This window comes from Pyrus communis, chromosome 17 (genome assembly GCF_041283825.1).
Source record: "Pyrus communis isolate YQ-2024b chromosome 17, ASM4128382v1, whole genome shotgun sequence".
In the NCBI taxonomy this organism is placed as follows: Eukaryota; Viridiplantae; Streptophyta; class Magnoliopsida; order Rosales; family Rosaceae; genus Pyrus; species Pyrus communis.
The window spans coordinates 14,103,771-14,127,385 of NC_142581.1; the positions used below are offsets into that span (position 1 = coordinate 14,103,771).

Here is a 23,615-nt window from a genome sequence, read left to right on the forward strand (position 1 = left end):
AGGCCGACAATGGTTTATGGCACGGAATGTTGAGGGGTGAAGCATCAACACGTACATAAAATGGGTGTAGCGGAGATAAGAATGCTTCGTTGGATATGTGCGCACACGAGAAAGGATAAGATTAGAAATGAGGATATCCAAGGTAAACTAGGAGTAGTTCAAATTAAAGGAAAGATGAGAGAAAATCGGTTACGGTGGTTTGGACATGTGAAACGAAAGCCTACTGATGCTCTGGTTAGAAGATACGATCACGAGACATAGGTTCAGGGCCGAAAGGGGTAAAGGAAGAATTAGGAAGACTTTGGAAGAGACTCTAAGAAAAGACTTAGAGTACTTGAATTTAACGAAAGACGTGACATTGAACCGAGCGCAATGGCGTTCAAGGATTCATATACCCGACCCCACAATCGATCAAAACCACCAATAAATGCCCCAATACATATCTGACTTGCTGATATACAAAAAACCAATAAAAATGACTGAATTCATACAAACTCCAATTCCAAAGGATGACAAACGAACCTAGCCATGGCGACGCGTTCAAGAGCTTTCTGTTGAGTGCGGCGCAAGTCGGCATTGGTAGAGCGGGCATGGTAAAGCCCCATGAAGTTGTTCATGAGACCCTCGTTGGCCACGACTTTCAGGTTGAACTTCTCAACATCTTGGAAGGACTGGACGGAGGAGTCCGCAGGGTTAACCGGTGCGTTTCGGGAGAGGAACTTGAGGGTTGGGACGGCGTGGAGGCCATCCCATAGGGATTGATTGAGGTGAGGAGAGAGGTCAAGGTTGGAGGAGGAGAACGAGGGCTCAAGCCTTGGCCAAAGGGTCTGGAGAGAGAGGCCATTTCGGAGCTTCGAGCAAATTTCTGATATGGTTGAGTTCATAATCAAGTCTATGGAGAAAGCATGTGTGGGAAACTTTTTTTTTTTTTTTTTTTTCTTTTGCTATTTGTTTTCCGGGAAAGATTTTCGGGGAGTGATGGAGTTCCAATGAAGGTCGAAGACGACAAAGGAATGTGGTAAAAGTCGACAAAATTACAAGTTTACCCTATAGTTTTTCTATTTCAAAAATCCACCTCAAGGATAACGCTAGGAGACCACGTTTCTAAATAAAATAATATGGGTATTAATGATTGAGTTATTATTTAAATATTGATTAACGTGATTATTTTTTATCGGTGACACATCATTTGATTTGCAAATTTAATTTAAAATTTTGATCTCCCTAGCATTATTCTGGATAAATTGACTTCAATTTTCTGCATTCAAAATCCTTTGTGTATTCTTTGTGCCCTATTTATTTGGGGAGAATTGAGGTGGGCTTTCGATTGCGTCTCCGTCAAACCAGGTAATTAGGGATTTGGGTCCCCGATTTATTAAAACTCTAGGGTTATTTCATTTTCTTGGTGCATGAAACATGTTATTTCATATAGTCCAACATATATTACACCATTGATCCATGTAGTTTTAAGTGTGTTTTAAGAGTAACATAAGTTACAAAAATTAAAGTTAGAGCCTAAGGATGCATTGCCTATAAAAGGCCAATAATTTCACGAGGGCTAGAGAAATGGTATGAATTAATAATATATTGCAATCATCTTGAACAAAAACTAACTTAGGAGGCATAGGATGGATAGACCAAAATGTTACAAGTTGGACAAAGTTCCGGTGCATTATGATTGTAAATAAAATAGTATTAAGGTAACAAAACTACTTGTCGGGTAAGTTCTAACCCACACAAAAAGCATAACAATCTCAACATTGTCTTAAAGAGAGACTTGATGAAGTAGACATGTCTGCGAAAATGTGCAATTGGAGAAAAAAGGCCTATGAAGCTTCATTGTTTTAAGAGCAATTCCACCTGTTAAGGAATGACAAGGGCATTGAATTGCCTTTAGTACAACTACACTCGTTGGGCAAGGACGACTGCTCTCATAGATATTTTTTTTTTATAATTTTTATGCTTTGTTGGTTTTATCCTCCATGCCTCGTTATTGCCTTAGATGTTCAATGGGATTTTCAACCATTCTCGTCGCCTCACGTGTCATTATCCTTTATAATATCCACTTGGATTTTTTATAAAATTCTCAACGTTTATGTAGTGTCATGTGTCCTTATCCAATCTTATGATTGCCTCATATTTCTCCATAAAAACTGTGTAGTTCGGAGTATGCTTCACAATGTCCAATATTCATGCCTTGTAAAATGATTTCTTGTTTTCAAGATTGAACTACATTTGTGCTTGTAGTTGCTAACAAAAGAATTGTAAAACAACATAATAAATTATGTAATTAAATGATTACTTTTAATTACCTAAAGGCTTAAATAATAACATGTTAATTATATATTTAACATTTATTAGTAATAAAATGTTATTACCTTATTGGCTGGATTATCGTCACTTCGATAAATTGTGCATGAATCTTCTTACACATATGTTGCACCCACTTCTCATTTCCTCAAGAGTGACAAGCACCCAAGCCTCAAGCAAAACAACATCTTCTCACTCATTTTTTTTGTAACAAAAGGATTCGGAAAGTGGAAAGCGAATGTAGGTGTTGTAGTAAAAATATACTTAGTTGCTTTTGTGGAGAATGAAGAAGATGGTTGGGTATTTATAGAATGAATAAGAATTCTTTTTTTCTATGTTTTTGGATTTTTTACCTTTAGATTAATCTTGGTTGTTAATTTCCATACTCTTTGGAAATTAGACGCACCGGGTTATGCCACGTGACACAACAGCCAAATTTTTATTTTTTTTTAACCCAACGGTCCAAATCCTTAGACCGTTGGAAATCCAATGGTTTAGGCGCAAGAAAGCAAAGAGTCGTTGGGCTTTGTCTCACTTTTTGGTTGCGGGGCCCGCTGACCCACTAACGTCATGATCACATGGTCTAATTCAGGAGAGATTTTTCAATGTGATCAGCACACGGGATGGTACACCACGTGTCATTATACAAATGGTGGGATATGCATGTTAAAAAGTTAATAACTTAAAAAATAAAATTTTCCACCACTTACATAAAAATACGTGGTGTACCACTCGTATTCCCATCACTTTAAAAAAAATTTCTCCTAATTTAGCAGGCAATTCAAGGCCAAGCATTCCAACTGGAGCCTAACAATTGCTTGCCATTTTGGAGCCACTGAAAGCCACTTTGGTGGGTTTTGAGCAATACTATTGCCCTTGCCCTTGCTTTTCTTGGATGGGTGAAACTACTTTAATGAGTCGATCAAATGCTCCAAAACATGGAGTTAAGTTTGAGCATTAATTGTGGAGAATAACTTAGACATTTTGAATGTATAATTGAAATCGAGTGAGAAACATTTTTTTGGCAAGAAATGAGATGTGATTGCATCCTACAAGTGGAAACCATATCTCAACCTGAACGGAAGACAATTAAATGAGGCTTTGACGGTTAGACATAAGAGTGGCTAGAGTTGTTAACAATTTATTATTTTAAATAGTAATTTGAAAAGAAAAAAAAAAAGAAAAAAAAAAAGGAGAGACTTTCAACAATACACGTGTGGGTTGGTGTACCTGTTTTAAAAACAAAACATGTACAACTCGCATGTCTATTAAGAAATCAGTTTTTTTAAGTACAACATAAAGAATTATGCAAGTGATGGTGACACACTTTTGCCCATAATGTCCACTTAGACACCCAAATCGAGGTGTGTTAGCCAACAATTAGAGGGTGACGAAGCCAGAAAGTGATGGTGATCTAGAAAGTGCTACAATTTAAAACTTAAAGTAACTAATTCTAAAGTGTGCATGTGAGTGAGGTTGAACCTTTAACGCATAGTAAATTGTAGTATTAAGGTAGAGTAATGATTATACCATCAGGAGTAACCTACTACATCCCAGCCTTTGCCAGAACTCCTTGCCATCACAAGAATTCTGTCACTAAAATCATGGAGGGTTGAAAAATAAGGGTGAGTACGCCTATAAAATAAAGTCTTGATAACTTTTTTGTAAACATGTGATCATTTGCTGTAAAACAATATATAGTTCCCAAATAATAATATTATGCAACTGTAAAGTACCTAGCAGATATCGTAAGTCGAAGAATATGAGGTACGTATATAACAGTCATCTCAAAGTATAAGCTACTGCTCATTAGTGTATGTAGCCACACAAGTCCATTTCAGAGATATTCTAACAATAGAATAGGGTGGGTGTAGGTTTTACCTTTTAGTACTACATCACGTGAAGCTCGCTTACATACGAGTCGAACATCAGACATAGGGACAGGCTAACACCTAAATCTGGAATCACAATTTATTTACATTAAAGCATTGAAAAATATATTAATATCAAATTCGTGATTCATTGTTCCAAACCTAAAAGTTCTCACGAGTTTCAAGTTCCATAGATAACTCCGCAAATTTAACTCACCGATTTAAATGATCAACCCAATTCGAACCAAACATAGACTGCCCTATAGTATATATATGCCCTAATCTTTTGGGGATTCATTGACTTTAATAAGTCTTCAATCTCGAACGTCCATAGTCTTCGCGGTCAGATCACCCCTTACCATCTTATATTGTCTCTTAACTTTCTAGCATTTCTCAATCCAAATAATGCAACTACGAAAAGTTGTAGAGCTCACTCACTGAACATCCCCAAAGTTGTAGAGCTCACTCACTCAATCCAAACATACTCGAATGTCATTTTCTAAAGATTTCCACTTCTTTGAAAGAATACGATTTGGTATCTAATTTCATTGAGGCGGACTGAGTGTTCTTCAATGAGCTGAACGAGGTGTTGACCAAAGAGCTGGGAGATGATGGCCACTCCGGCATTGAAGTTAGGGTTACGGCGATGCAAACCAAGATCATTATCAGAACCATTCAGACTCACAGCGTTCTTGGTATTGTGTTTATTTATTTATTTTGGTTGAGTTTTTGAGTTTTGAGGTTTAATTTGTGGATTTATACTGCGTAATTAGCTGAAAGTCAATAAGTTCGATTTTGGTTTAATGTTTTGTTGGATAAGGTTTTTGAAAAGAAAAATGATTTTCGCACTCTTTTTTTCTCCAATACTTTTGTCTACCCAGAGGAGATGACGGGAGTGCTAAATCATTTCCCTTAAAAAAAAAAAAAAAATTCTGAACATAAATGATTGTCCCTTTGCTCAGTTAATGAAAATGTGAGGATTCGATACTCATACAATGAGTTTTTTTGGTAATTATGTGGTTTTATAAAGAAATGTTTTTTTTATTAAATGAACTGAAAATTTCACAATGACCAATTTGTTTGAAATTGAATTCTTTACTTCTGATTTGCAATAGATTTTGTTTCTTCTTATAAAGAAAATAACAATGCAATAGATTCAGTATAGATAAGGAATTCTTCTACTTCTAGAGATTTTGGGAGGAAAAAATGTTGCCTGATTTAGCTTATGGATTTTGTTTATGACATGTGTTGATAAGTTTGTGTTTCTTGATTGGACTTTTTTGTTGATAGGTTTAGGTGAAAAGGGAAAAATAATTAGAGAACTGGCATTTGTTGTTCAGAAGCGTCTTAAGTTTCATGAGAACAGTGTTGAGCTTTATGCAAAGAAAGTCAACAACCAAGGGCTTTGTGCCATTGCTCAGCATAGCCTTTGCATTACAAGCTTTTAGGAGGGCTTGATGTCTGGAGGTGTTGAGAGAACATGCCCACTAACCTGGACAGAAGGAATACTGCACATGCAGTACAATATTCCTTGTCAGCTACCACATGGTTCCAGCTCACCAAGCTCAGATATGTTGCAGCTTTGGGCAGCAAGCACGCCACCTTTACAACATTTGTTTATTGCATGCGTGTGTGTAAGATGTATATATTAAACCAACTGCCATTGGAGCAGATCATGAATAATACAACCAAAATATTAAACTTAATATGGTATCAGAGCACAGGCAATCCTTTGTTCTTCCGCTGCTATACTGTGAACAGCGACATTTGTTACTACAGCAACCAGTGCACTGCAAGCTGCACACTCGCTGCCTTGCCGTCGCAAAGCTGCTACACAGCCATCGTCGCTGCTCTTCCTGTCACAGCCATTAAGCACAGCCGCAGAGCACAGCCAAGCACAGCCACTGCACACTGCCTGCCGACATGGCAACTGAATCTTCCAGCAAACACACCAAATACGAAGATCCCAGCGATCCTCTTTATCTTCATCACTCTGATCAGCCTGGAGCGATCCTCGTCACACACCTTTTGAATGATGAAAATTACTCCACTTGGAGCCGAGCCATGGCCATGGCCCTCAATGCCAAGAACAAGGAAGGATTCATCAATGGATCCATTAAAAGGCCCGAGTCTGCATCCACAAGTGAATTCCAACAGTGGACTCGTTGCAACAACCTCGTGAAATCCTGGCTGCTCAACTCTGTCTCGAAAGATATCGAAGCAAGTGTCATCTACAACAATGTTGCAACTGATATTTGGAATGAGTTGAAGGAACATTTCTCTCACACAAACAGTGTACATCTCTTCCATATTGAACAAGAGATACATGGAAGTGTTCAAGGAAATTTGAACATTGGTGCATATTATACCAAACTGAAAAGTTTTTGGGATGAACGTGATGCCATGTGCACTCTCCCAACCTGTACATGTGGAGCTGCAAAAGAATTAATGCAGTTTCACCAAAGTCAGAAAACCATGAAGTTTCTCATGGGCCTCAATGAATCCTACGCTGCGGTTCGTGGGCAACTTTTACTTATGGATCCCCTCCCTGTTGTCAACAAACCTTTCTCACTTATTATTCAAGATGAGAAGCAAAGAACAGTTTCAATGCATGCTCCTGAAAGGTCCTCAGTTACCGATACCGCAGCTTTCGCCGTGCGGGATAACATGCGAAACTCTGGTAGGAATTTTTCTCCAAGAAATTCCCATCTAAAATGTGGTCATTATGATGCAACTGGACACACTTCAGATACCTGTCGTGCACACCTCAAGTGCGACTACTGTAATTGGAGAGGTCACACCATTGATCAATGCCTCAAACTGAAAAAAGGGAAAGACAACAACAATAGGGGAGATTATCAGGATCGCAGGGGTTCCAATTACAAGGCTAATCACGTTGATACCTAGCCAACGCCTCCAGCAACATCTCCTTCGTCCTACAGCCTCACTTCCGAGCAATATCACAATCTGCTTGCACTCCTTGATAAGAGTCAATCCAACTCCACATCTAATCATGTCGGTACCACCTCTACTATAAATAACTTGTCAGGTAGAGTCTTTTGTGCTTCTGCTCTCAATAAGGGAAGGGACTGGATTTTCGATACAGGCGCCACAGACCACATGGTCTGCTCACCAAGCTTAATGACCACAAATGTTCCGGTATACAATCGACAAGTGCACTTACCCAATCATGCACTTGCCGATGTCACACATATTGGCACAGTTCATCTCTCGAATGATCTCACCCTTCACAACGTGCTTTGTGTTCCATCATTTAAACTGAATTTAATTTCTGTCAGCAAACTCACTAATACCTCATCTTGCTTTGTCATCTTCACTGATAAAATGTGTCTACTTCAGGGCCAACGATCGGGGAAGATGATTGGGACGGGAACTGAACGAGAAGGACTCTACTACCTTGATAATGTGATGAAAACCAGGTGCAATTCAACGTCAATTGTTGCCTCTTCTTCTTCTCAGCTTTGGCATCAACGTCTTGGCCATCTTTCCAACAAGACCTTACGGCATCTCTCTACTTGCATTAAAAATTTGAATTTTTGTAGCATTGATGATTGTTTGATCTGTCCATTAGCCAAACAAACACGTGCTCCTTTTCCTTTGAGTTCTATCACCACAAAAGGCTCATTTTGAGTTAATTCATGTTGACATTTGGGGAGGTTACCATGTTCCCACTATCACAGGGGCACAATATTTCTTAACTATTGTGGATGATTTCTCAAGATGCACATGGGTTTATTTAATGAATCACAAATCAGATGCACGATCTTATCTCAGCACTTTCATCCACCTTGTTGAAACACAATTTTCCAGACGAGTCAAGGTTCTTCGTAGTGATAACGGCCCAGAATTTTCTATGACCCATTTTTTTTTTCAGATAAGGGGATTCTCCATCAAACAAGTTGTGTCTCTACTCCCCAACAAAACGGGGTAGCAGAGCGCAAACACCGCCACTTACTCAATGTTGCTAGAGCCTTACTTTTTCAATCTCATCTTCTTAAGAAATTTTGGGGTGATGCAATCCTCACTGCCACTTATCTCATAAATCGGACTCCCACTCCTCTTCTTCAAAGCAAATCACCCTATGAAATACTTCACCACAAACAGCCAACGTATGCACATTTGCTAGTGTTTGGTTGCTTATGTTTTTCTTCCACCCACCACCATCGTCCCACAAAATTTGATGCAAGAGCCACACGATGTCTTTTTCTTGGGTATCCATATGGCACAAAGGGATATCGAGTTTACGACCTTCACACGGGTAAAATCTTTATCTCCCCGTGATGTTATTTTCCATGAACATGTGTTCCCTTTTTCATCTTCTGCTGCAGTTTCACCACTTGTGTTTCCACATACTCAAGATACTGCCTATGATGATCCCATCGTTCATCCGTCCATTCTACTGGAGCAGGATTCCGTCGATCCATCCTCTTCTTCGCCGGTGAGTCCTGTTTCGGTTTCATCTCCTTTTCTTTCCACTTCACCACCTCGTCTTAAACGACCCACTCATGCACCTGGTTATCTTCAACAATATCACATCGACATCAACCTCCCTTCTCGGTCTGTCCCTTCATCTCACTCGGCGTTGACCAAAGTACCAGGTACTCCTTACCCTTTGTCTGATGTCCTCACATACGATCGTTTATCTGCTCGACATCGTGCTTTCACCACTTCCATTTCAGCTGCCATAGAACCCAGCTCATTCTCCCAGGCTATACGCGACCCTCACTGGCGTTTCGCTATGGAAGAAGAACTGGCAGCCTTTGCTGCGAATAGGACATGGTCTCTGCAACCATTGCCCCCTGGCAAGAAGCCGGTTGGATGTAAATGGGTTTACAAAATCAAATTTCGATTCGATGGATCCATTGAGAGATATAAAGCACGCTTGGTTGCCAAAGGTTATAGCCAAATTGAAGGCTTAGACTATCGAGAAACTTTTGCTCCGGTTGCAAAATTGACTACAGTTCGTCTACTCCTTGCTGTTGCCTCGGTCCAACAATGGCACCTCCACCAGCTTGATGTTAATAACGCTTTCCTCCATGGTGATCTTGAAGAAGATGTCTACATGTCCTTGCCTCCTGGTTTCGGACGAAAGGGGGAGACACGAGTTTGTAAACTTCATAAATCTTTGTATGGGCTTAAGCAAGCCTCTCGTCAATGGTTTATCAAACTCTGTTGTGCTCTTAGAAAGGCCGGTTATCAACAATCCAAGGCAGATTATTCATTGTTCGTCCGAAACCATGATGGTAAATTCACTGCCCTCCTTGTCTATGTTGATGATATTATCTTGGCAGGAAATAACATACAAGCAATTGAAGATACCAAGTCTTTTCTTATGAAGCAATTCAAGTTGAAAGACCTTGGCCAATTAAGATATTTCTTGGGCATTGAAATTGCTCGCTCTAGCAAGGGGATCACCCTCTCACAACGAAAATATGCCCTTGAAATACTTGAGGATGCAGGTCATCTTGGCGCAAAACCAGCCACCTCTCCTATGGAGCAAAACCTATCACTCAGAAAGGACGAAGGACAATGGGTTACTGATCCTTCCTCTTATCGACGACTTGTTGGGAGACTAATCTACCTGACAATCACGCGCCCTGATTTGGTGTATGTTGTCCATATTCTTAGTCAATTTATGGAGAAGCCTCGAACTCCACACTTGGAGGCAGCCCAGCGAGTCTTACGATACGTTAAGCACACACCAGGGCAAGGTATTTTTCTTTCTGCAAGAAGTCCAATTCAATTGAATGCTTTTTGTGATGCGGATTGGGCCAGATGTCGAGACACACGACGTTCTACCACCGGATACTGTGTATTTCTTGGAGAATCCTTGATCTCCTGGAAAAGCAAGAAACAAAATACTGTGTCACGTTCTAGTGCAGAGGCGGAGTATCGTTCAATGGCAGCAACTTGTTGTGAAGTCACTTGGTTGAAATCTGTTCTACAAGACTTGGGTATCAAACATAAACGTCCAGTCAAGTTATATTGTGATAATCAAGCGGCACTTCACATCGCTTCGAATCCGGTCTTTCACGAAAGAACCAAACACATAGAAATTGACTGCCATCTTGTACGAGAAAGGGTTCAAAGTGGAATGATTGAGACATCTCACATCTCAACCATGAAACAACCAGCCGACATCTTCACAAAGCCATTGAGCTTATACCAGTTTACGACTTTGCTTTGCAAGTTAGGAATAATCAACATTCATTCCAAACTTGAGGGGGAGTGTTGAGCGAACATGCCCACTAACCTGGACAGAAGGAATACTGCACATGCAGTACAATATTCCTTGTCAGCTACCACATGGTTCCAGCTCACCAAGCTCAGATGTGTTGCAGCTTTGGGCAGCAAGCACGCCACCTTTACAACATTTGTTTATTGCATGCATTTGTTTATTGCATGCGTGTGTGTAAGATGTATATATTAAACCAACTGCCATTGGAGCAGATCATGAATAATACAACCAAAATATTAAACTTAATAGGAGGTATGCTGAAAACTGGCTCGATCTCTTTACTTATTAATAAAATGTTGTATGACTATGGTTTTGAGATTATTTGTAAATGTTTTTGTCTTGGTCAAAGGAATGCATTTCAATATATTTTTTTTTTCTAAACAGATGTTAACATTATTTTAAGTATAGTTCTATTCACATACCTATTTTTACCTCCTACACACCCTTGTTAATTTTTGGATCATTGATCTTCTTTAATTCATTCGATCTGACAGTCGAAATTAAGAGAGGTCTGTGAGAAGTAAAAATAAGTGTGAATAACAGTACCCTATTTTAATAGCATTATGTTTTCAACTCCTTTTACTCACATTAATGGGTTAAAATGATCCTTAAGAATGCTTATATTGCAAGTTGGAGTTTTGTTAGTCTGCTTGAACTGTTAATGGTTTTTGGAGTTTGAGAACTCCTACATTTCATAACATTTATGTGTTATGCAAACCTAAACTGCCAGTTGGTGAACATCACTGTGATTGAGGGAAATAAATGAAGTACAAGCATTTTTACGAAATAATTAAGTTTTAAACATGATTGAGTATGACATAAATTTTACTCTTGTGGATGATGTGTTGGAGTTTTTACTTTCCAAAATCTCATTTTATCTTATGCTTTATCTCTATGAACTGTTAAATTGCTTCCTAAATTGAAGTATCTCTTTTGCACACTCACATATTCATGCCATGCATATTGAATCTATATTAAAGTTGAAAAAACGTTGAAGAATAGTGTTCTTCCGAATATGCCCTCGTTTAGTTTCTTTTATTTCAACTTTTGCCACTGACCGGAACAGCTCTTTACATCTGGGATTGCACTGACACAGACCATCTACATATTGATCTCTTCTTCCTGCTCCATTTTCTTCCACCATTTTCTTCCAACATTAAAGCTATTGCTTTAATTCTATTCCTCCCTTTTTCCCTTGAACGACAAATCGAAGACCCAAAACCCAAAAATCACTCATATGTCACCCCTTCTTGCCACTTTTCTCATCTCCTGGTAGTTTGTTCTCTGTATTGGATTCAATATGGGTGAGTTCTTCGTTGATCCCTGCCTTCGTGATTCCCAATTTGGGTTTTTAGGTGTCTTTAATTGTCGTTTTGATCTAGGTTTTTTGCGCTTTTGCTTTTAGTTTGTGGGTTTTATCTTTTGGTTGTTTGATGAATCAATCTGCATGGGAGTTTTTGGTGTTTTGTTAATTACATTGTATTTGGGGCCTTGGGTGAGTTCAGAAATTTTGTAAATGAGTGCATGTTGTTTTTAAGATTGTTGATTTTTTATTTGAGTTCTGAAAACTTTGCAGAGCTCTTGCATCTTGGAATCTAGAACATAAGATTTTAAGGCTACTAAAGTTTTCAAATTCCTATTTCCAATTTTCTATTTTTTCATGCTTAAATAATACACACATATTATGTCGCAGAAAAAAGCTTCTTGGTAAGAAATAATTGCACCCATCGTTTTCATGCCCTTTTCCCTTAATTACTTGGTACTTTTCACCCTCCTTCCTAATTATTAGAAAAATAGAATTGTCAGGTTTTATATGAACACACACATACACACATATTATGTATGCATAAATAGACAAAAACAATGTAGAAAATTATTTAGTTTTGTGATGGGTATCCATTTTAATGTATAGTAGAAAAAATCTCAGTCTGGTCTCCAATCGGTGATAGTAAAAGAAGACTTTCTGTCCAATTAAATTCTTTCTGCATTACAAAGTTGTAAATTGATCAATTTTTTAGAGTTAGCAGTAAAAGTCCCAATGTCCTACTATTTCAAACTGTCATAGGCTAATAGCCAAAAAGCCTTGAGTTTTTTACCATCTTTACCATGTAGCTTACCACTCATACCATAACTCACATTATCTTGCATCTGCCAATAAGTGTCTAAAAGTTCTTTAAATATGTTCTAATCAACTGCAAAAAGGTCTAGAGTTCGACAAAATTATTTCAAGAGCTCTCGAATATCCAACAGAACCAAATTTCAAGAAGTTCATTGGGTTCTGATTTTGAGTGCCTTTGTTTGCATGGATATGAACTTTGACATTTCACAATGACTAATGATATTGCAGATAAAGGAGAACAATGCCTCCTTTCTTTTTTGGCTGTAGGGAGAGAATAGCTGAAAGGCCTGAAATAATGATTTGGTCACCAGACAAACACACTGATAACCATTAAATGAGTTACCTTTTCTTTTTTCTTTTTTGGAAATCAAATGGCTTACCTTTTTTGCATGTATATTACCAGAGAACTAGAGAATTCTGGAATTGATGAGTGCTTGAGTGTTTCAATATTTGAATTTGAACTTTCAAATTGTACCAAGTTGCAGTCTAATAGTGACATTTTTATTTAAGTAAAAATAGGATTTTTTTTCACGACACTAAATATATATGCTTTCTTATCACTTTTTCCTATAGTTTTTCCTTTTTATTTTTATCAACTATATTAATTAAGTGTCCTAGGGTTGTGATATTGTTTTCACTGCAAGTTTGTAAACATTTACATATTGCCAACATAAATTTTGATATATAGACACTCTTTCTAGCAATACGTATATTGTGTTTGCAGATTTACAAGACAATGAGCATCGTACAAATTTGTAACTTAAAGCCCCTTAGAAACGATATGAAGATCAAAGTTAGAATTTTTCGAATGTGGAGACTCAAAATATTTAGACCTCAAAACCAGTTCAATGGCTTACAATGTGTACTGGTTGATGAACTGGTGAGAAAACCATTTTGTTTCAAATGGAATAAAGTTAAAACTTGGAGAGAGAATGATGCTATGAGATTAGACAATAACATACATGCATGTACAGATGGCTTAACAACTGATTCAGTGGCTTCCAATTTCTAATTGACATATTAACTACTGAGTTTAAACTATTTAATTGACTTAGTGATTAGCCAACATTAGGGATATTAGACAAGTAATTTGATGTAATTTCTGTTGAAAATCACCCTGAAATTGAGGAAGACTTCTTGTGATTAGTGATTGTAAGTTCACTTAAGATGAACATCACACTCTTAAGGGTTGCATGGGTTTCCAAAGGGTTTTCACAAAGCTTAATGAGTTTTACATGTTTATATTTGATCTGAACATCATAGACGGGTTGCATATTAGATATACGTTTTCGCTTGAATATCATGAGGAAAATATGCATTAGGAAAACCTAACTTTCAAAGCATGTATATGAAAATTCATAAATAATTGGTAAAATTGCATAGGATTGTTTATGGTGACAGCTAAACTGTGACATCCCGTCCCGGAAATATCGAAACGTACATTTGAAATTACAATTTTACCCCTAGTTCGTTACATTTACGTGTAGTGTTGTGTTGTGTAGTGTTGTAGGACCACACACACACTCACACACTCTCTTTCTCTCCCGTGATTCCCTCTCCCTCTGTCTCTTTTCTGTCACTTCTCTCTTTCTCTCTCCCGAGCTCCCATTTCTTCTTCTTCCTTCTGAAAACGTACGGACGACACACAAATCACCCAAACCTTGATGGATCGAAGAAACTAAGGACACCATCGAACTCATGAAGCTCGTACGAGTGCAACCATACCATTTTCAGGTGAGAAATCCTTCGTTTTCGCGTCGATTCGAGGTAATCCGTTTTGAACACTGTTCATGCGAATTTAATCTAGCTTGTTTTTGGGATTTTGAAGCTCATAGATGTCTTAGTGAGGTCCCAAGGAGCCTCGGAGTACTTCGTTGGAGAAGTTTGGACGTCGGGAAAGCTTGGTTCAAAGTTGGCCGGAGCTTTCGAGGGGTTTTCCGGCGAATCCACGGCGAGTTAGGGGTCAAGGTAGGTATGGATGTGTTCGTCTCGTCAATACCTTCATTTTGATATATAATACGTCGAAAATGGTTAAGAAATGAAGAAGTTATGACACTTTGAAGTTTACCCAGAAATTCCGGCAAAACACCCACCGCCGGCGAAACCAGTCCGGCGACGCGAGGAAGAAGACGCGCGCGTGGGCAGCGTGTGAACAGTGCGCGTGGGGGCGCGTGAGAGCTCCAAATTGAGTTCTGAAAATTGTCACGCGTTCGTGACGTCGTGTAGATCACCGTGGTATATTCATACACCCAAATTGAACAACGTATGAGAAAGTTATGGATGAATGTTTGGTGTATGTGCGTTAAATAACGTCAATTTGGTTACTTTTTGTTTAGGTGAAAATATTACAGAAGAAGAATGTAACCAACCTAGGGGAGGCTCAGAGACCTATGAGACGTCGATGTGATCAGTGAGTGGGCAGTTATTTTTCAGTATATATATATACGTATGCTTGACGTATTTTAAAAGAAATATGAATTAAATATCCTGTCATATATGCCTCATATTTTAATATGTGCATTACCATAATTATGCATACTGTTGCATGGTGCTGAGGAGGCCCAGGTAAGCTACATTTGAAATACTATCATCACATGCATTGGTAGTGGCATACATTTATATATATGTGTATTTGGTGCTGTGGACGCACAGGTAAGTGCCAGGTAAGTGGTATTCATGGTTGTATTTCATTAGTAGTTTGAGATGCTTAGAGAGCTCATAATCTGCACCCCCGGTGTTAGTGCTCCCGCCCAGAGAGGGGCAGAGTCCTTCACGTGTATGTTCACCAGCACCACACGCTCGCCTTGGATCCAAGTTAGGTGCAAGCCTTGTCGTGCAGACCACATTAGGTGGTTCCGACTCGTAGGTGACCCGCGATTATTCGCACAGTCTTCACGTGATCGTAGCACTAGAGCGTATATATTACACCCAGTCCTGTCGTACAGACCACGTTAGGTGGTTCCGACTCGTGTGCAGATTCAGATGTTGAGTTGAGATTGGAGCTCTATCTGCAGCCGTACAGGTCACGTTAGGTGACTCCCGGCTGCCAGATTATATGTTATTGATGTGAATTATGCTTGAGCATTTACATTTATTATGAGATTCTAATGTGGCATATTCTCAAGCATGAATGACATATTTTGGAGCATGTTTGGCATATTTGTACATACGTATATATGTTTATTTTCTGGGAAATTATACTTGTTTTACGGCGAGGGGTTACAAAGTTTTGAGAAGTGTTTGGATTTGGAAAAGAATTGTTTTGCTGACCCACTCAACTTTGTTTTGCGCCCCTCCAGGTTCAAGAATTTCAAAGGTGTGGTGACTACGAGGAATTTCAACGGTGTTCTGACAGAATGGCCAAAAATTAGGACTCACCTTTGGGTGTTTTATCTTAGAAATTGTATCTTTAAAGCTTCCGTACTGTGTAAATGGTTACGTCACTCTCACGTGACGGCCAGCATGCCCTCCTTCGGGATGGGGTGTGTCAAGTTGGTATCAGAGCCTAAGTTTCAATCTTGGACATCTTGAGAAGTTCTAGTGAATTCTGTCAGAACTACACCGCCTCGTAGCAAACCACGTAGTTAGAGGAACTTAGTCTCCCTGATTTAGCTGTTAGGGGAAACTATTATTTTGGGGTGATTCAGTATATCATCTAAGGGGACATTTTAAGATGGGTTATGAGTTGAATTTGAATCACCTTATGAAATGATGGACCTAAGGGAGCAAAGCGATGGCTTAACCAATTGGAAAAGATGTTTTAGATTATGCAAGTCAAAGGAATCTTCCTTTTGACAGAAGGGTTGAGACGATTACCTGGTTTGAGTTATGAACTTGTATCCTGGTGGAAACAGGAGTATAATTCGTTGTCACTGGAGGAAACAGCCGATTGAGAATTGTTTAAGGACTTGTTTAAAGAAAAGAATTATTTCCTTTGGCATCTTATGATGGTAGAAAGCAAGAGTTTGTAAATGTGAGACAAGGAAAGCTGACGATCAATAAGTATTATAGATAGTTTACGGACTTGCCTTATTACCATCTGGATGTTGTTGATAATCCGTCAAAGATGTCTCGTCGTTTTAGGCTGGGTAATAAGAAGAAGTGGCGTTCTTTGGCGACCACTACCTACTGTACTTATTACAAGGAGTTTTACGAGATTTTATTAAGAATTAAGGACTCTGAGATTGTGTCCAGCGAGAGTAAAGAAGAATGATAAAAGAATGGGAATCAAAAGAGGACGATAAAGTTAATGATTCGTCATATCAAGAATATAGAAAGATTCAGAGCTTCAAGAGAAGTGAAGCTAGAGCTAATTCTTCCAACTGAGGTTTTAATGCCATTGGTCAAAGTCAAAGTGATAGATGTATTGGTAATCCCAGATCTCAGAGACAAGGTGATTTTGGTAAAGGAAATGTACCTTTGTGCTGTAGGTACAATAATGGACACCTTTGAGAATGTAGGCGAGAAAGCAGTGGACGCTTTACAGGTGGATAGATGGGACATAGAACTGCAAATTATGTCCAAAGCCAACAGAAGCCCTAGCAGTCTTCTTTGCCACAACTAGCGCCGATCCAGCAAGTTCCTGGATCTATTAATTATGGTCAGTTAGGCCGTGGTGTACATGAAAGAAGTATTTACACTAATAGAGGTTGTGGGAGACAACAACAAGCCCAGGGATGTGTTAACCACACATCACTGCAAGATACTCAGAATTATTTGGATTTGATTAGGGGTACGATAATTATTCTTAATGACTTAGCTAGAGTCTATTTGGTAATAATGTAGAAATTTTACGTTATTATTGTTATTGCCTAGAAAGTAGTATTTAAACGCGGTTGAGACGTGTGTATGTATTTCCCAATGAGTGGCAAAATAGTAATATTACACCCTCGAGAGTTGTTGCTTACTTATCGAGACAACGATGATTTATCAGTATTGCGGGCTGCAGACCGTAATATTAATAACTTATTCGTGGATTCGTTAAGCAAGTAAACCGATAGGTTATCCTATGTTAGTATCGTACTTTTTCAGAATGCTCAGTATTAGTAGAGTATGTATTGTTGCTAGCTACTTTTGTTCCATTAGATCGTAGATTTCGATGTTATTCTAGAGCATATTATGTTATTTACAGTGATGAGTTGCAGACCACGCGAAGTGGTACTGAATGTGTGCAAGATATATTACGTATATGAGTATATACTTTATTTCCGGGAAACCAATTATTTTCCATCGGTCTGGATGACTAAAGATTACTTTTGTAAGTATGCAAAGTGGAGTGAGGCAGGCCGTTATTTATGCTGTGAGAGCAAAGAGATTATTATCAAAAGGCTGCCAAGGATATTTATATCATGTGGTGCTAAATGATGTCACTTCTAGTAGTGTGGAAGAAGTGGGAGTAGTCAAACATTTACCTGACGTTCTCCCTGAGAATTTACCTGGATTGCCGCCAGTCACAGATGTAGAGTTCACTATGGATTTGTCTCCAGGTACAAACCATATATTATAGAATGTTGCCTTTTGAACTAAGAGAATTGGAAATTGGTTGATAAAGGTTTTTATTCAACCTAGTACATTACGTTGGGGGAACCCCAGTTTATTGGTGAAAAAGAAAATGGACGTTAAGGCTGTGCTTTGATTAGAAGCAGTTGAATCGAGTAACAATTGAAAACCGTTATTCGTAACCTCACATTGATGGTTGTTTGATCAGCTTCTAGGTGGTTGTATATTTTCTAAGTTTGATTTGAGGTCTGGATATTATTAGTTGAAGATTATCGGTGAGGATGCCCTTATGATAACTTTCAGGACTCGTTAAGGTCATTTCAAGTTTTGGTGATTCCATTCGGAGTGACGAATGCATCTACTACTTTATGAATTTGATGAATGAAGTATTCCAATGATATCTAAATCGATTTGTTGTTGTTGCTATTGAAAGGATTGATAAGACTAGAGCAAAGTATGCTAAACATCTTAAATTGGTATTGCAAAGATCGAGGGAACGTCGATTATATGCTAAGTTTAGCAAATGCCAATGTTGGATGAATCAAGTAGCATTTTTGAGATATATTATATCTGCTTCAGGTATTCAAGTGAATTCATAAAAGGTAGCAGAAATTGAGAATTTAGAACAACCACGAATCGTGATTGGGATTTGGAGTTATCCTAGCTTAACAAGCTATCATGGACGGTTCGTGAAAGATTTTTCAGTCATTGCTTTGTCATTGACGAGATTGTTGAGAAAAGAGGTTATGTATGAGTAGGAAGGAAATTGTGAGCAAAGGATTCAACAACTGAAGTATTTCCTCACTCATGCACGTAATTTAGTATTCCCAGAGAATAGTGGTAATCATAAATTTTTAGTGATGTTTCTTGAATGGTATTGGATGCATGTTGATGCAAATGTTAGGGTGATTACATACGTTTCACGACAAAAGGAACCTCATGAAATGAATTACCCTACTGGTGATTTGGAAGTCATGATTACCATTCTTGCTGTGAAGTTATGAAGACATTATTCGTGGTAAGAATGCAAGATTTTTACGAATCCAAAAAGTCTCCAATATCCATTACTTGGAAGGATTTTGATATGAGGCAGCGAAAGTGGATTGAATTGTTTAATGAACATGATTGTACGACCAGGGTGATCGTAAAATTGTTCTAGCTGATGCACTTGGTGAAAAGACGGTGGTAAGAATTAATGTCTGGCACGCTTGCCAAGATTGTCTTCTTGTGGATTGGAAATCAACTGAAGTAAAGTTGAGAATGGAAGATTGAGAAGAAGTTGTAATTGCTAATTTTCAAGTTAAGTCTTTTTAGTAAGGTCGTACTCAAGACTCAAATGGTTAACGGAGAAAATTAAGAATTAACCAAGGTAAAGAAAGAAGGGAAAAAGAAAGATTGCTGAATTCGAGAATAGAATGGTTATGATTGAACTTGAAGTGATAGTTGATCAATGTACCAAGTTAGTACATTTACTCCAGTGTTGAGTAACAACCACAGTGCAACAGTACTTATATGTTTTATGGAGAAGAGATTTGGGTTACGGAACTGCTGAGTTTTTTTTAAGTATGTTGGTTGCGCAGTTTTCGATGTAACGCCATAAGGACTATGAAATGTGTCGATTTTTGTTGATTTGTGGAAGAAATACTTCTGGATAGAGAAGATTCGATCACGAAAGAGTTTTGGTAGGCCCTGAAACTATGGATGAGTCTTCTCAAAGTATTCAGGTGATTAAGTTTAACCTGAGAGTAGCCAGGAATGGCAAAAGAGATTAATAGTTGAACATGTCACTAATCGAGTGTTTAACGTAGATGATCTTATAATTTTGAAGTTTTCACTTTAGAAAAGTATGATTCGGCTGGGAAAGGAAAGAAAATTAAGTCCTAAGTACATCGGACTTTATGTGATCATCGAAGAGTATGTGAAGTTGCTTGAATTACTTCCAGAGTTATTGTAAGAGCATGATGTGTTTCATGATTCAACATTTTTAGAAATTTCATCACGAAAAGAAATAGTGAGATTTGGAAAGGAGACAAAATAAGTCTTAAACACATCAGACCGTTTTTGACCACTAAAGGAATCGATGAAGTTGCATACAAGTGGTGATGTCTTCAGAATTGGCTAAGGTGCATAATGTATTATATTTCGATGCGTTGTCACTAGGTGGCAAATTCGTCACATGGAGTTCCGGTGCAACTATTGAGGATTAATCCAGATTTGACGTATGACGAGAAACCGTTAACGATCTTAGATTGGAAAGAGAAGGTTCTGAGGAACAAGATGGTGAACTTAGTGAAAGTTTTGTAGAGGAATCATTCAATCGAGGAAGCTACATGGGAGACAGAAGATCGAATGAGGGATTTGTATCCTAGATTGTTTTTCGATCACTAGGGGTTATATGTGGTTGTTTTGAATTTCGGGACGAAATTCTATTAAGGAGGGTAGGTTGTGACATCCCGTCCCGGAAATATCGAAACGTACATTTGAAATTACAATTTTACCCCTAGTTCGTTACATTTACGTGTAGTGTTGTGTTGTGTAGTGTTGTAGGACCACACACACACTCACACACTCTCTTTCTCTCCCGTGATTCCCTCTCCCTCTGTCTCTTTTCTGTCACTTCTCTCTTTCTCTCTCCCGAGCTCCCATTTCTTCTTCTTCCTTCTGAAAACGTACGGACGACACACAAATCACCCAAACCTTGATGGATCGAAGAAACTAAGGACACCATCGAACTCATGAAGCTCGTACGAGTGCAACCATACCATTTTCAGGTGAGAAATCCTTCGTTTTCGCGTCGATTCGAGGTAATCCGTTTTGAACACTGTTCATGCGAATTTAATCTAGCTTGTTTTTGGGATTTTGAAGCTCATAGATGTCTTAGTGAGGTCCCAAGGAGCCTCGGAGTACTTCGTTGGAGAAGTTTGGACGTCGGGAAAGCTTGGTTCAAAGTTGGCCGGAGCTTTCGAGGGGTTTTCCGGCGAATCCACGGCGAGTTAGGGGTCAAGGCAGGTATGGATGTGTTCGTCTCGTCAATACCTTCATTTTGATATATAATACGTCGAAAATGGTTAAGAAATGAAGAAGTTATGACACTTTGAAGTTTACCCAGAAATTCCGGCAAAACACCCACCACCGGCGAAACCAGTCCGGCGACGCGAGGAAGAAGACGCGCGCGTGGGCAGCGCGTGAACAGTGCGCGTGGGGGCGCGTGAGAGCTCCAAATTGAGTTCTGAAAATTGTCACGCGTTCGTGACGTCGTGTAGATCACCGTGGTATATTCATACACCCAAATTGAACAACGTATGAGAAAGTTATGGATGAATGTTTGGTGTATGTGCGTTAAATAACGTCAATTTGGTTACTTTTTGTTTAGGTGAAAATATTACAGAAGAAGAATGTAACCAACCTAGGGGAGGCTCAGAGACCTATGAGACGTCGATGTGATCAGTGAGTGGGCAGTTATTTTTCAGTATATATATATACGTATGCTTGACGTATTTTAAAAGAAATATGAATTAAATATCCTGTCATATATGCCTCATATTTTAATATGTGCATTACCATAATTATGCATACTGTTGCATGGTGCTGAGGAGGCCCAGGTAAGCTACATTTGAAATACTATCATCACATGCATTGGTAGTGGCATACATTTATATATATGTGTATTTGGTGCTGTGGACGCACAGGTAAGTGCCAGGTAAGTGGTATTCATGGTTGTATTTCATTAGTAGTTTGAGATGCTTAGAGAGCTCATAATCTGCACCCCCGGTGTTAGTGCTCCCGCCCAGAGAGGGGCAGAGTCCTTCACGTGTATGTTCACCAGCACCACACGCTCGCCTTGGATCCAAGTTAGGTGCAAGCCTTGTCGTGCAGACCACATTAGGTGGTTCCGACTCGTAGGTGACCCGCGATTATTCGCACAGTCTTCACGTGATCGTAGCACTAGAGCGTATATATTACACCCAGTCCTGTCGTACAGACCACGTTAGGTGGTTCCGACTCGTGTGCAGATTCAGATGTTGAGTTGAGATTGGAGCTCTATCTGCAGCCGTACAGGTCACGTTAGGTGACTCCCGGCTGCCAGATTATATGTTATTGATGTGAATTATGCTTGAGCATTTACATTTATTATGAGATTCTAATGTGGCATATTCTCAAGCATGAATGACATATTTTGGAGCATGTTTGGCATATTTGTACATACGTATATATGTTTATTTTCTGGGAAATTATACTTGTTTTACGGCGAGGGGTTACAAAGTTTTGAGAAGTGTTTGGATTTGGAAAAGAATTGTTTTGCTGACCCACTCAACTTTGTTTTGCGCCCCTCCAGGTTCAAGAATTTCAAAGGTGTGGTGACTACGAGGAATTTCAACGGTGTTCTGACAGAATGGCCAAAAATTAGGACTCACCTTTGGGTGTTTTATCTTAGAAATTGTATCTTTAAAGCTTCCGTACTGTGTAAATGGTTACGTCACTCTCACGTGACGGCCAGCATGCCCTCCTTCGGGATGGGGTGTGTCATAAACCCTAGTGTTTCCCATAACTGTTTTATTCTTAAAAATGTTTTTCCTTCTTTGGTGCCACTTTCCCCAATTTTTTAGATTCCCTTTATTGTTATTTTAGTTTATGAATTTCAAAATCACAAATCATTGGTAAAATCTGTTTTAAATAATTAATTAAGAATTAGTTTAATTAAAAATGAGTCAAACAATCTTTGTGGAGAATGACCTTGCATGAGCAATTATACTACAATTTGCTTGTACTCTTACAAGTATTTTACGTGATTTTAACCTTATTTAAGCAGGTATGAAAAATCCTATTAGGTATCCTGTCTAGATAAAGTTGAAATTCTCACAGGTAATTAGATATATTTATAAACCTACACTTTATATGCAATCTTTGTTTGCCAACATATTATTTCATGTTATAATCTTATGATATTAGATTGTCAAATTACAAGATGTTTTGCATATCACAGCAGTGCAAGCATTAGAAGACAAGATGGTTAGCAATGAAAGAGTGGAAACTAAATGTGAAGTTCATCTTCAAAACACTAGATAAAAAGTCAATAAAGTATTCACAAATTTACAAATTTTGTCTTCTCGTACTGAAACACTTTATTTATTGTAAATGACAATTTATTCAAAAATGAAGAAGTGAGAGTTACATTGTGAGGAGAGTGAGCCAGGACCTTTGATATCGAAGTTGTAAGACAACAACCATCACCTATTGTTGCTGTCTTCATAAGTCTCAAAGTAAAACAGTACCAAGGTATACAACTTAGGTAAAAAGTCATTAAAGTATTTACAAATTTTTCGTACTGAAACAGTTTATTCGTTGTGAATAACGATTTATTCAGAAACGAAGAAGTGACAGTTAAATTTTGGGTTTGGGTTTTTGTGGTTGGGGGGGGGGGGGAAAGTAAATTACACAAAACTACCTTAACTATGGGTTGAACGACATTATCATATCTCATCTTACGAATTTGTGCTAATGTCAGACCTCCATTAGTTTTTTTGTTAATTTCTCTATTAAATGTTGACGTGGCCAG

The 23,615-nt window shown here is 38.5% G+C and overlaps 3 long non-coding RNA genes and 1 pseudogene across 4 annotated transcripts; 3 read left to right on the forward strand and 1 right to left on the reverse strand.

The window, feature by feature from the left end:
• Positions 1–890, reverse strand: part of LOC148689507 (uncharacterized) — a 33,017-nt pseudogene extending 32,127 nt beyond the window's left edge.
• Positions 891–4,624: 3,734 nt separating this feature from the next.
• LOC148689511 (uncharacterized) lies at positions 4,625–23,156 on the forward strand. Of its 2 annotated transcripts, XR_015958664.1 has the most exons (4): positions 4,625–4,876; positions 5,472–5,648; positions 22,869–22,921; positions 23,043–23,156. It is a non-coding gene; the product is annotated as an uncharacterized LOC148689511 (long non-coding RNA). The 2 variants fall into 2 exon arrangements; XR_015958665.1 differs by lacking the exons at positions 22,869–22,921; positions 23,043–23,156 and adding an exon at positions 13,284–13,568.
• LOC148689512 (uncharacterized) lies at positions 13,981–14,974 on the forward strand. Its single transcript, XR_015958667.1, has 4 exons — positions 13,981–14,293; positions 14,388–14,527; positions 14,632–14,794; positions 14,896–14,974. It is a non-coding gene; the product is annotated as an uncharacterized LOC148689512 (long non-coding RNA).
• LOC148689513 (uncharacterized) lies at positions 20,419–21,508 on the forward strand. Its single transcript, XR_015958666.1, has 4 exons — positions 20,419–20,829; positions 20,924–21,067; positions 21,168–21,330; positions 21,432–21,508. It is a non-coding gene; the product is annotated as an uncharacterized LOC148689513 (long non-coding RNA).
• Positions 23,157–23,615: the final 459 nt, after the last annotated feature.